Source organism: Nyctibius grandis, chromosome 8, assembly GCF_013368605.1.
Source record: "Nyctibius grandis isolate bNycGra1 chromosome 8, bNycGra1.pri, whole genome shotgun sequence".
NCBI classification, from domain to species: domain Eukaryota; kingdom Metazoa; phylum Chordata; class Aves; order Nyctibiiformes; family Nyctibiidae; genus Nyctibius; species Nyctibius grandis.
Genome location: NC_090665.1, coordinates 305,617 through 317,972, shown reverse-complemented (window position 1 = coordinate 317,972; position 12,356 = coordinate 305,617). Strand labels below are relative to the sequence as shown.

The 12,356-nt window shown below is 47.2% G+C and overlaps 1 long non-coding RNA gene across 10 annotated transcripts in view; it reads right to left on the bottom strand.

The window, feature by feature from the left end:
* The window catches only part of LOC137666151 (uncharacterized), a 56,547-nt gene that overhangs the window by 38,447 nt on the left and 5,744 nt on the right, over nucleotides 1-12,356 (bottom strand). For 9 of the 10 annotated variants that reach the window (XR_011048605.1, XR_011048604.1, XR_011048602.1 and 6 more), the window contains exons 3-4: nucleotides 2,328-2,459; nucleotides 1,471-1,684 (exon numbers count right to left, since the gene is read on the bottom strand). This is a non-coding gene — a long non-coding RNA (uncharacterized lncRNA). Of the gene's footprint in view, nucleotides 1-1,470; nucleotides 1,685-2,327; nucleotides 2,460-4,535; nucleotides 4,620-12,356 lie in introns of all 10 variants that reach the window. The other variant, XR_011048603.1, reaches the window with a different exon arrangement.

Here is a 12,356-nt window from a genome sequence, read left to right as displayed (position 1 = left end):
AACAGGGAGTAAGGGAGGGCACTTGCTAGGAGGAATATCCCCGTTGTTTTTTTCTGTTTGTTTTGTTGTGGGTTCTTTTGATGCTTGACAGCTTTTACCACTGAATAGCAGAACTTGTGACAATACAGAGAATATAACTGTTTTGCTCTGAGAATTCGGGGCAGCATTTTCACCAAACAAGAATGGACGTGTTGGGTTGTTTTAATTCCTGGCATAGCTGAGCACGTCTTATCTCCGGCTTGAAAAAATGGAAATGCAGAATGAAGACAGCCAGTTGTCTTGTTAGGTAACAACACACAACTTTCACCACAGGACAGGAATTGTTGGCAAGATGTGGTATCAGTACAGGGAAACTTAGTACTGCCAGCTGAATAGTTCTGTCACATTTCTTTCTAAAAATGTTATGTCTACCACTACTACAAATAGCACAGCTGAGTGATAAAACTTTAAAAAAGTGAAAAAATATTTTCTCTGTTTTCAAGTCTGTTTGCCTTGTGAATCTGACAGCATTTTGTTTTGTCAAAGTCGTGTTTCAGGCCCCCAGTGCCAGCACTGCTCCAGCCTTTGCACCCGTGCTCATCATTAACAGCAGCAGAGCCTCAACAGGCTCTGCAGCAGCTCCCACGGGACAGAGAAGGCAGTCCTGTCAGGTATCTCTGAACTAGAAGGAAACAGGAATGAGATAACCTTATACAAGAATATTGCCCTTAAAACACTGAAACGTGCTCTTTAGTGTCTGCTGGCTAAGGCCTGGCCCTTCAGAGACTGAAAGAATGTGACATTGCCAGAACCTTCCCTCCACGAATAGTCACACTGATTTCATGTACTTCTTTAGGATCAGATCTTAGATGACACTATTTTTAACTACATGAAGAACAAGCAAGTCTAAAACACCTTAACCCTCCAGCTGAGTCTATAAATATTTTAAAGCCGTTCTAATACGCACATAATTAATGTGTATATTAATCCACAAAGAGTAAACAGCAAGTGCTGCGGTAAGTCTCATGTCACTAATTTCATGACTGTACAGAAATATGCTACTGTAAATTAACTAGTACATTATGGAGTGTTATGAATAATTAAAACTAAAACTGCAAATGACAAAATGAATGAAGCAAGAACATTCTGTAACCCAGTGTTCTTCTTACCCTACTTAATAATTTCCTGATTTGAGTAAAACACTAAATCGGAGTCCGTTTGAGCACAGGAAGGAATTCATTAGTATCATTTATTAATTTGGGAAGCACCTGGCTTGCAAAAAAAATTAAAACATGTTAAAACCTCCACATAAGCCAGTGTCAGATAAAACATCAATCTGCAAGCCACCCAAAATACCCCGATCCTTCGTCATCTTCCACAGGTCTCCGAGGGGAAGCCAAAGGGAGCGTGTCACAGGAGTGGTGACCCACCCTGGACACAGCTCTGCTGCCGACTGTGGGACATCAAGGCGTGAGAAAGAACCCATCCTACCTGGTATCAGAGGGCGAGGGAAGAGATGGGCTTCTCCAGCCATCCCAGCTGACACCACCTGATGCTCGAGCAGGGGAACAGGAACTGTGTGTCTCTCACCAGCCAGGCTCTTCCACAGCACCGCAGGCAAGGCTGATAGCTGAGTGCGGGGCACGGGCAGGGAAAAGAGGTTCTGCTTCAGCATGTGAATTTAGAGCAGTCCAGCTTCTGAGACCTAGAGATGAGAAGAGACAGACAGGCGAACAGCATATGAGTAATATCGCTGTATCTTTTAGAGGGATTTTTACAGCAGACCAAAGGTGCTTTTATGCAACTTCTTAGAACTCTGCTTGCTCCATTACTTCAATCAGCAGCAAGTGTCAAATTGTTTTTGCAGAGCTTTTCTGTTTTTTTAATTTTTACTCTTTAGTTTCACTGAAATAGCAGGTCTCTATTTTTAGACAGACATGAAAGGGTCTGACAAAACCTGCTGCTTCATTATCTCCAGGTGAATTCTATTTTCTGCTCCTTCACTCCTCTCAGCATCCTGCTCTGGCTTCTCTGGAGTACCACAGAGCTTTCCACCTGCATTTTTTTTTTTTTTTTTTTTAGGTTTGTTGGTATTTATTCACAGGACAAAAAGTTTTATCAATTAATCTACTGTTTATGCTCTCTGAGCTAGCCTTGACCTTCACTGGAATGGAGAACAATCCCTACTGACAAGTCAGGGCCAGACCCTGCACTGCTTCCTCGCAGTGCAGCACCACAGAGGTGTCACTGCCCACCTTCCCCCTCCAAAGCAGCAGGTGGGATGCTGAGGGATGGAGTCCCCTGGATGAACCTTCAGGGAGAATTCCATGTGTGGGGAGGGCTCTCACCTTGTTTCTGTAGCCTCCAAGAAGGGGGTTCCTACATCTCTGGAGTCCACCATGCATGGAAGGCTCCTTATTGGTGCTGGCTCAGGTGGGTGCACAGGCGTTCCGGGGCTGCTGGCCGGACAGCACACTGCACTGAAAGGGCAGAGGGAAAAGCTTTAAATATCTGCATAACCTTGACTCATACAGTTACAGTGAAGAAGATGGAAATCGTAAGGAACAGGAATCCTCTTGCTTCACAGCGTGAGGCAGCTTCCACCCGGCGGAGTGGGAGCATGAACAGCAAGTGAGAATGGCCCAGGGAAACAGCCCATTGTAACTGCCCTCCGACGGTGGGGAAAGGGTCTTCCACCCATCTGGTACTGCCTACGCTCACCACGGCACCCTGCACGGAGGCTGAGCAGAGGACCCGACAGCCTGTCTGGTACAGGACACCCCACAGGCCACCCCAGGGAGGCTCTGGACCATGTGAGGAGATTCGTCAGGCACTGGGTGGTGCGGGGAGAGAACAGGATGCTCCCGCTGGGATGCACGTCCCCAGGAGATCCTGACTCCTGGACAAAGCCTTGTAGCTGAGAGCAGAAGCCTGTAATACCACCCTGCCGTGGATGAGGCCAGCGGTGGCTCTGCGCTGGGCATAAGAACGGACAGTTTATAATTCTCACTTTTTTATAATAATGACAGATTAATCCTGTCTTCGCTAATCCACCAGGACAGACTAGCTGACCTAAGACTCCTCCAAGCTGCAACGGGTGCTCGCAGCTGTGTGAGCCAGAGACTGTTAAGCACACCGTTAACTCCCACAGACTGCCGGCTTCCTTCCTTTTTTATAACCATTTCTTTAGGCAAGTCTCTCCTGGTACTTTAAAAATTCATTTTAATCAATTTAAAATTAATAAAGAAACAGCGAAATCCTTAGGGCCTGAAAGCTCCAATCTCTGCCGGGCTGGAAGCAATGAGTCAGCTCAGCACGGCCGGCCACGGGGCCTGCGGAGGGACGCCTCCGAGAGCTGCGCCGCGCTGAACTAGGTCACTCGGTTTGCTATTTATGGAGGCAACCGTCTGCGGCTGGGTGTTTCCTTCCCTCTGCTCCACTCTGGGGCCACGACCGCCGGCAGCCCTCGCTGTGGCCACAGCTGCGGGGGCTCCGGCCCTGCACCAGCCAAGCAGGAGCACGCCCGAGCCTCCCCGGGAGCAGGGGAAGGACGGCGGCCATGGCAGCGGGACAAGGCCACACGCAGGGCCCCGTCCCCACGCAGGGCCCCGTCCCGCTCCTGCGGCGCCGCGCGGTGACTCCTCAGGGCACTCCGCGCTCCGCTCGGGCCGGCAATGGACACCAGCAGTCCCGAGAGCCGGTCCTGCAGCTCGTGCCTCCGCCGAAGCTGAGGCGCACGGCCAGGCCCAGCTCCGCTCGCTTCGCAAGAGAACACGCGCTCCCTCGGCGCCAGAGCGGAGCCCCAGCGCTCCCTCGCTAATCACCCGGCTCTAATTGCTGTGCCATGGTCCAACGGGCAGCTCCCACGGCAGCTCTCCAGGGGATTAACATTAAGCCTCCGCTCTGTACACTAATGCGGCACGTGAGGAAAAGCAGTTTTCCTCATCACCTCGTGCGCCCACAGCACGTGAGCCACGCGGGCCAGCCCCGGCGTGTCCGTGGCCACAGCAGCACCAGGACGCCAGCACCCATCAGGGCCAGGCCGGGCTGCCAGCACCCGTGGGGGCCGGGCCGGGACGCCAGCACCCATCGGGGCCAGTCTGGGGCGGCGGTGGGCCAGATGGCAGCGGGAGGCCAGTGTCCCAGGGCTGTGGGCAAGAGGAACGCTGCCCCGCTCCCCACGGCCAGTGCCGGGGACGAGGGGGGCTGAGGAGCTGTTACAGTGCTCCTGCAGCACTGAAGCCCCCGGTCTGCTTGGTCCTCTCTACCTGCTGGCCCGGCTCAGGCTTCCCCCGCACGCCCCTCCTTGGGCACAGGGCACAGACAGAAGGGCGCAGGGACCCACGACGCCGAGGGCCGTTCCCTAAAGGCGCGCGATGCGATGGCTGTTCCCCTGGGCGGGAGAAGGGGCACAGGAGGGCTCTGTGCCAGCCCTGGCGGGAACAGCCAGGCTCTGCTGGCAGCACAATGGCTGCCCATCAGCTGGCAGCTCCGCTGGAAAACAGACTGAATCACCACCAGCTTACAGCACTTATCTGAAAACATCAGTGACCCACCTCGGAAAAAACAAGCATGTAGTGTCCCGCGACAGCCGGCACCACGCCGCATCCCTGCCCAGCTCCGCTCCGGCGTGGAAGGGACTGGCCAGAAAGGAAAGCAGAGAGCTCAGCTCGACCCCCTCGCCCCAGCACCCACCCAAACTCCCCTCTCGTGCTGCTCGGTTTCGTTCCTAGGTGCAGTTTGCCCCATGTCAGTTATCCCTCCCCCGTGCTGGAGCACCAGCAGAATCAGACACAGCGAGGGTCTCCCCTGGGCGAGGGGAGCACACCGCGCTCAGCTGGGCCGCACAACGGGGAACAAAACAGGCACAAAGTACTGCCTGCGCCTTCTCAAAAGGAGCAGTTTCACTTCCCCTGCGAGCAGTAGCTCCAAATAACAAGATGCCTTCAGTAATTAACCGAACGTTCTTTGGCTAGAGCTTGTAAAAGGAGCTTATACATATTAAACACGAAAAAAGATCTACTGTCTGTAACATGTTCTTTACTAACAAACAAAAGGTTTGGACTGAACCCATTTTAGCATAACCTTTACAAGGGCCTTACACTGAAATTATTCAATAGAAAGAACTGAACAGAGTCCAGGGCAGTTGTGAGGGTCTGACCACAAAAAGCAAGGTTTGTGGTCGGTTTGTTTGGTTTTTTAAGAAAATCAAATACGCTTTCTTTTTTGGCATTACCATGGCAAAGCTGCAAAGGTTTAGCAGTAGAACCGCATTAGCCTCAAGAAACACACAAAACAACTGCTCCCTTTGCTAGATCAGCTGTTAGAGCAAGTGTTATAGCGGCCAGTATCAGAGCTGAAAGTGGAAAGGAATTCATTAACGCACCGAAGGACAAAGGATCTTCTCTGTAACAAGGGCCTGCACGGTGCTAGGTGCAGGTACTGCAGTATCTTTGCATCCTGGCCCAACGCAGCCTGCCGTCCCATTGGGAGAGGTAACGCTTTGGTAGTAAAGGGAAATACTTCTACTCTATGCATTGCTATTATTTACTTGCAACAAGAACCAAAAGCCAGTGTCCTACAGTCCAGATAAAGTAATCACAGCAACATGGAGCTCTTCTAGGTAGAAACACAACAGCTCTCAGCGTCAGCATAACTACGTTAAGACTCAGACGCTCCGCTGTATTTGGAATACATTGCAATAGCAGGCAGTTAATACTGCCGTGTGGTCTGTAAAAAAACACGTGTAAAGGAAATATTGGGAAAATGTTGTAATTATTTAAACGGGTTGGTTTTGATACCACCAGAAAAAAACCTGCCTGAGCAAACTAGCATTTAGCCCTTTATCTTTACAAATGGCCTTTAAAGAACAAAAGAGCTGCTGCTGTCCTGTGCCTCTGCCCTGAATCTGGCATCATATTCACATAGGAGCAGGCAAAAGCAGCCATGTCACGTAGCAGCAGGAGGCACCAGGAAAGCCTTGGGAGCCCAGTAGAGGCAGAGCCCACCAGCTCCCGTCCCCCAGACAACCCAGCCCAAGAAAACCCAAGGCGGAAAGAAAACCCCACAACTGCCTGAAGCCTGCCAAGATGACTACCACAGTTCTACGATTCAGTACGCTAGCCAAACGCAACTAGTTTGGCCAGTAAACCATTAAAAGCAGCCCCATTCGTCTACTACGGAGAGAAAGCTTTGATGATGTGACCTTCCCAGCTGTTGGTAACTGGCCGAGTACAGAAGGTCAGGCTGGGAGTTACCCACAACACGGGGCTTTCCATGTCCTGGCAGGCTGTCCCGTGCCGGCTGTTCTGGGAAGCACCTCAAGCACAGGTGGTGCACGGCCTGGGGAGGCACCGAGACAGAGCAGTGGGAGGCTGGGGGACTAGGCTCACTTCTGAGTTCAGTTCCTGCTCTGGCAAACGTCCTCTTCCTCACAACAGCCTTCAGAAGGGTCCGGCCACTTCAGGGACCCAGAGCTCTAACGTTCCTGCTTACCAGCTGCCTAGACTCACAAATGTCTGCGTTTCTGACGCTGCGGTCTCCAGAGACCTAGAAAAAGATCTTCTGAATACACGGGGAAGCACATCAGTCTCAGCACTGCAGAGCAGCCTAGTGTCTATTTTGTGCCTGAGCCTCTCACATTCAAGAAGTGTTTCTGTCTCTTCCAGAGAGGAGCAATGTGACAAAATTATTTCCTGCTCACCTATTAATATTCAGCTGTGATAGAGACAAAAGATTTTGGCTCGTGCCCTCATTTGCTCCCTGAAGAGAAATAAAGATGAACCAAAATGGTTGAACATGTTTCTGGTTTATATTAATAAGTGGGGGTTTTTAATTATAGAAATTGAAGTCCTGCTTCTCCAGAAGGCTGCAGGGTGACTAAAACCCAGTGCAATGGCAAAAGATAGAATAAACCCGTAAAGTTTGTGCGTGACATTTCAAAAAGCTTTCCTTGAATGTCACAGACTGAGCATCACAGGCCTTCCTGAGATAATTAACAGGATTATTCAAAGAAGCAAACAAAGCTTTCTTTACATATCAAGAAGAAGGTGAGAAGAGAATATGACGACTATTTCTTATACACTCTTTGCAGGTCGTGTCTAACTGCATACTGCAAACAACGGCACACCTTGCTGAGGACTCCCATGCACCCTACTCACCCTATTCACATACTCCTACGGGGCAAAGCAAGGTCTCTGAAAAGATAGCCCTGTAAGAAGACTGAAATTCAAGGTCAGATTTTTTAGTGAAGCGATAAAAAAAATATACAGTGCTTTAATGATAAAATTTGTTTTCAGTGTCTCATTTGAGTTCCCAAATTCTGTTTTTTTCCAACTACTGAGATTAGGTCAGGGTAAAATACAAACATCAAAGCACTGTTGTAACCAAAGAACAGTTGTTTTGCTTTCTTTTCTTGGCCAATTAACATAGCTTAGCTAGGAGGAAAAAAACACCCCATTAATGCTCAGAAGCAACCTCAGCTTTAGGTCATAAGCTGCTTTCTATGATTTGGGTTGCCACAGTTACTACGGACCTAATTCTGCTGAATCAGGAATCATTTGGAGATCAGGAGTGACATCAGAATAGGGGACAGGACCTGATCAGATTAAGGCCCTGGGTGGCTAAAGGCCAGGTCTCTGTTTGCCCTTGCCACTTATCCACAGTGCTGCTGCCCTCCCCACCTGCCAACACACAAAGGAAGAACTCCATACTACACTTTTTTTGAAGCAGTATTTGTAGAGTGCATTGTCCTCATGCATCCAACCCAAAAAGCATCTGCTACAGAAAGTAAATAAAACATCACAAGAATCAGATTTCAATAATAACAATTATCAGGAAGGCAGAGCTTCCCTCCCAGAGCATGCTAGCACACACTGCTCCGGACTCACTCCATTCAAGGTTGTAGTATTACTTGGGGTTTATATCAACAGAGGTAAAAGCACGTTAGCTGCTTCCGTGCTTGATTTCATTAGCCTGGTCCCTGCAAGCAGTAAGGATCATTCTGAGTAGTTAAGTGACTTATTTTCACTTCCCTCTGTGGCCAGTTTGAATTTATGACATTGCACATTCAGCAGTTAGCATGAAAAACCCTAACGAGAACTTCATTAATTACACAGGAATATTTCCCCAGCATGCTGCAGAAAAAAAGATGGATTTCTTCCCCAATCAACTTTTACATTTCAAATATCCATAACTGTAGATTTAGTCTCCTGCACATAAGTACACATATGTCTAAAGAAGAAATAGCGTAGCCTGGCTCTTCCAAGCACAAGGGACCAGTCTGGGTTAAGTCTCAATTTGACCTATCGCTCTCCAGCAACTGGTTGTGCTTGAGCAAATGCAGTGTAGTAAGGAGGAACACGGAAGTGATTTTAGCTCTGCTTGTGGCACTGGCACGAACACCACCAGAGCTGTGTCTGCAGTTTTGTATATCCACGTTTAAAGGGGACACTCACGATGTCAGCCGTGCAGACAGGAGCATGCTTGTCAAGAATCTCTGAAAGCAAGGGCAGAAACCACACCGTGGGCAGTAACTAGATGTAGAACAGCAAAGCACCGGACAACATCTATCTATATAAACATGGTCTTGCTGTCCTGCTCAGTATAAACTCACCAGTCCTCAGCCACCACAGATTCCTTCGTTCTCCACTCACTGCACCTCCTTAGTTTACTCGCCAAGATGCTATCCAGACTTCAGGGGTTACAGTTATTTATCTGAACATTTACATCTGATCTACAATCTAACCTCCACATTTACAAAGGGGAAACTTTTCCGAAGCTTCAGGCCAGAGGAGGCTTTGTGGGTAAATCCCACACCCATCTTTGAAAATGTAGTGTATGCATCTTCTTTTCCACTTGCAAGGAAAAAGGCAGAGCTGTCCAGACACATTAACTCGTATATGGGACAACGAACTAAGGAGCATCTAAAAAAAGAAATAAAAGTCAGTTTATGCACCGTGCAGATTTTACAACACTGGTTTCTGTAGATGTGCTTTCTGTGTAACGACAGCGGTGCCAAAGGACAGCCTACCAGCTACCCCCACCCGTTTAACGAAACGGTGTCCACACACACAACAGCAGAGGAGCTGCCAAATGTATCAGAGAATGCCCCAGCACGCTTTGATCCTCAGTAACTTTGCGAGCTGCTTTTGTAAAATGAAATGGAAGTGTAAAGAAATAATGACATTTAACCCTTTTATGCCCCGTATCAGTGATGCCACCAGAAATTATAACTTCCCATGGCTCTCTAGATGCATCTGAGGAATCGGCTATCAGCGTATTCATTCCTACTTACTTCTTTCTTCAAAGGGTGGCAAACTACTTCCCTTGAAACCAGTACTAATGAAATTTTACAGTCTGAATGCAACTGGTGACAACCTCGGAAGAACAAATTCTTAAAAGATACTTAAGCACCAAACTTCCATTGATTCACATGGGAATTATGACTTTGAATACACTTAATCTGGTCACGTAGCAATTAAGATTTTGCCAGGTCAGCTATGAAACACCCTTCCAAAATTACTTTCTTCAGCAGAATCTTTTTCTGAAAGCTGCTCGAGCTGTTTCCCTACTCGGTACAGCCAATACTGTAACCAGGTGGCCATAGGCAAACCCTGTTGCTTACGACACTGCATGTACTCCTCTGTTTATGATATGGTTCCTCGACACTTTTGTAGTATAGAAGAAATCTTCAAAAATACGAGCGGTTGCTCATGTTGGCAATACTGCATTGATGTGAAGTTTTCTACAGAGGTTTTCCATTCTGTATCACAAGTACGCATCTCCTGGTTTACTATATTAAACCTTTTAATAAAACAGCAGAGGGGCTGTGAATAGGAACCGATTACACAGTTTGCCACTCCAGAGTCTGGACAATGGCTTTGACTGAACCACTCCCTTGCTGATAAGAACACAGGCACCCAAGAACAAAACTAAATCTGCTTCCAGTTATTTCTGTGGAAGGCAGAGATGACCTTAAATTTCTGATAAGTGCTGTGCAGCCTGTGAGACACGATGCTTGCTAAATGAAAAGTGTTAAACACTTTTCAAAGCTGTTTTTTATTTGTTTCTATTTGTTCAATATTTTCAAGGGTAACACATGGGAAAAAAATGAAGTGACTGATAACACACAATTCTGGCTTTGGTAGCACAAAGTGAAAATGCAAATGCATTATTGAACGAGCAGAGCAACCAGAAGGCTTGGTCACCCCCACCCCATCCTGAAATACAGACAGAAACTTCATTCAGAAAATGGCACTACCTTTATTCAGCACAGCCTAGTTATTAGCTTAAATACGCAGCACATTTTCAGCATATCTAACTTACAGCAACTTCTCCCATGAGCCTGAGACTGCATTAAAGGGTGCTAGTAAAAGTGATTATAAAGCACCTACTGGATCAAGGAGATTCTGCTGCAACATTTTCATTTTCATTGAAATTAAATTTAAATTATAATTTACACCACTCTGCTAACAAAGGGGGGAAAAAGGGCACTGTAAATGTAGCAGCAGGCATACACATCTTCATTTATTCTTCCCTGGTTTTAAACTTAAAGGACTTCTAAGTGCAAGTAGAGTAAAGCTCCATCTAGTGCCAGGGTCTTGGAAGTCACTGAAAGCCTCGCAGTCCCAAACCAGCGAACACGCTCACCAAGCCATGGAGCAGCGGCAAGCCCAGCTGCTTGGGCTCCATGGCAAGCCCAGGTGCTGTATTAGATGCATCTTTCCCCCGTACATCTTCACATAACCTAAGGATGCACTGGGAGATACACAGTCAGAAACACGTACGACCAGGTGTGAGCCACTGTGGACACTCTGAGCGTGACCTGCTGACGTGGTGCCAGCTGCACTGCTGGATGGGGATGCCAGGAAGACAGGCAGGAGAGTGTGGAGGGGCACATGGCTTCTTCCCCACAGTGACACCACCATGAGTCCACTCCCAGCTGCTGTGAAGACCGATAACAAACCCCATCAGCTGCTGCAAGACAGCGGGTGACCTGAGGTTCAGACGCCTGCCTCCACCGGCAGGGACTGTGCAGACAATTTCACACCGGTGATGCTGGGGGCACAACCCACCAACGAGGGCGGCACACAGCCCAAGGCCTGACCTCCTGAAGCCACCTACCAGGTGTCCCTGGGTGATGCTGAAGGAGACCTGCCTCAGCCCCACGGTCCTCTGCAGCCTTCCTTCCCCATAACGCTTTCAGCACGCTTGCTTTTCACAATGAACAGCTGTTTGGCCGAGACACGGTATGATTTGTTTCCTTCAGTGAGGTATTTAAAAAGAAGAGAAAATGTTCTAAATGAAACAACACCATTTTGAGGCTGTTTTCCCCTTACTCAATTCTACTTCTCCCCGTTCCTCCCATTTTTAGATTCTTAACGTTTACTTCCATCCACACCAGAGTGGCTGCTCTACGGTTCGGCAGTATTGGACTTTCAGACTGAGTACACCTTTTCTAAGCACATAAACTCATGCATTTTAAAACTTTTCTTTGATCTTCTTTTGTGATTATGTAGACAAATTTTAGCAGAATCATTTTCATATACTTTGTTTCTCAAAAATGTGATATTTGTTTGACTAGATGTAATTGAGAGAAAAGCACTACAGCTACAGCTGAAATAATTATCTGGGTGCTGAAACGAAGTAGTACTTCAATTATCAAAAATTAACACAAAAATATTCTGAATATTAAATATACATATATTGGCTCTTCTTTGGTGAGCTGACAGCAGGCAGTTTGCTACTCATAGCTAGAATCAAGTACTTGGTGGCTAGAGAGAAATTCGGTAGTACATTAAAAAAAGAATTGCAAAAAAAAAAAAAAAGAAAAACATTTAGCCATTTCTGCTTCACTCAAAAAATAATATATATTTGTGAATTTACAGAGCATTATAAGGTTGGAACTGTATAATTTATCTGGGAAAAGATGGCTTTTTATACTTCAGAATTATTATTAAATGCTTTTGCAGACAGTGAATGTTTTGGGTAGAAATTATATACAACAGATAAATTTATGTATCTGTGATCCAAAAATCCTTTGGACTTTTGACAAATAACAAGGATCAACAGCAAAATCATTTGTAATCAGAGGATGAACTATCCCCCAGGCAGACATACTTCCAGACACTGTCACTGAAGGAAAGCTTAGTGAGGAAAATAACATATCGAACACAGCTTCAGAGTCCCCTGGCCAGACCTGAACAAGCAGCAGAGAGCGGTTCAAAACCAGCCACATAAAGAAACTGTGAGCCAGAGAAACACAAGCTAGGTGTCAAGCTACCCACAAACTCACTGCATTTCACAGCACATACCCTTGTTTCATCATTGAGAAGCTCACAGAGGGCCACCTATTTGAGTTCTGTCTGCTACATTTA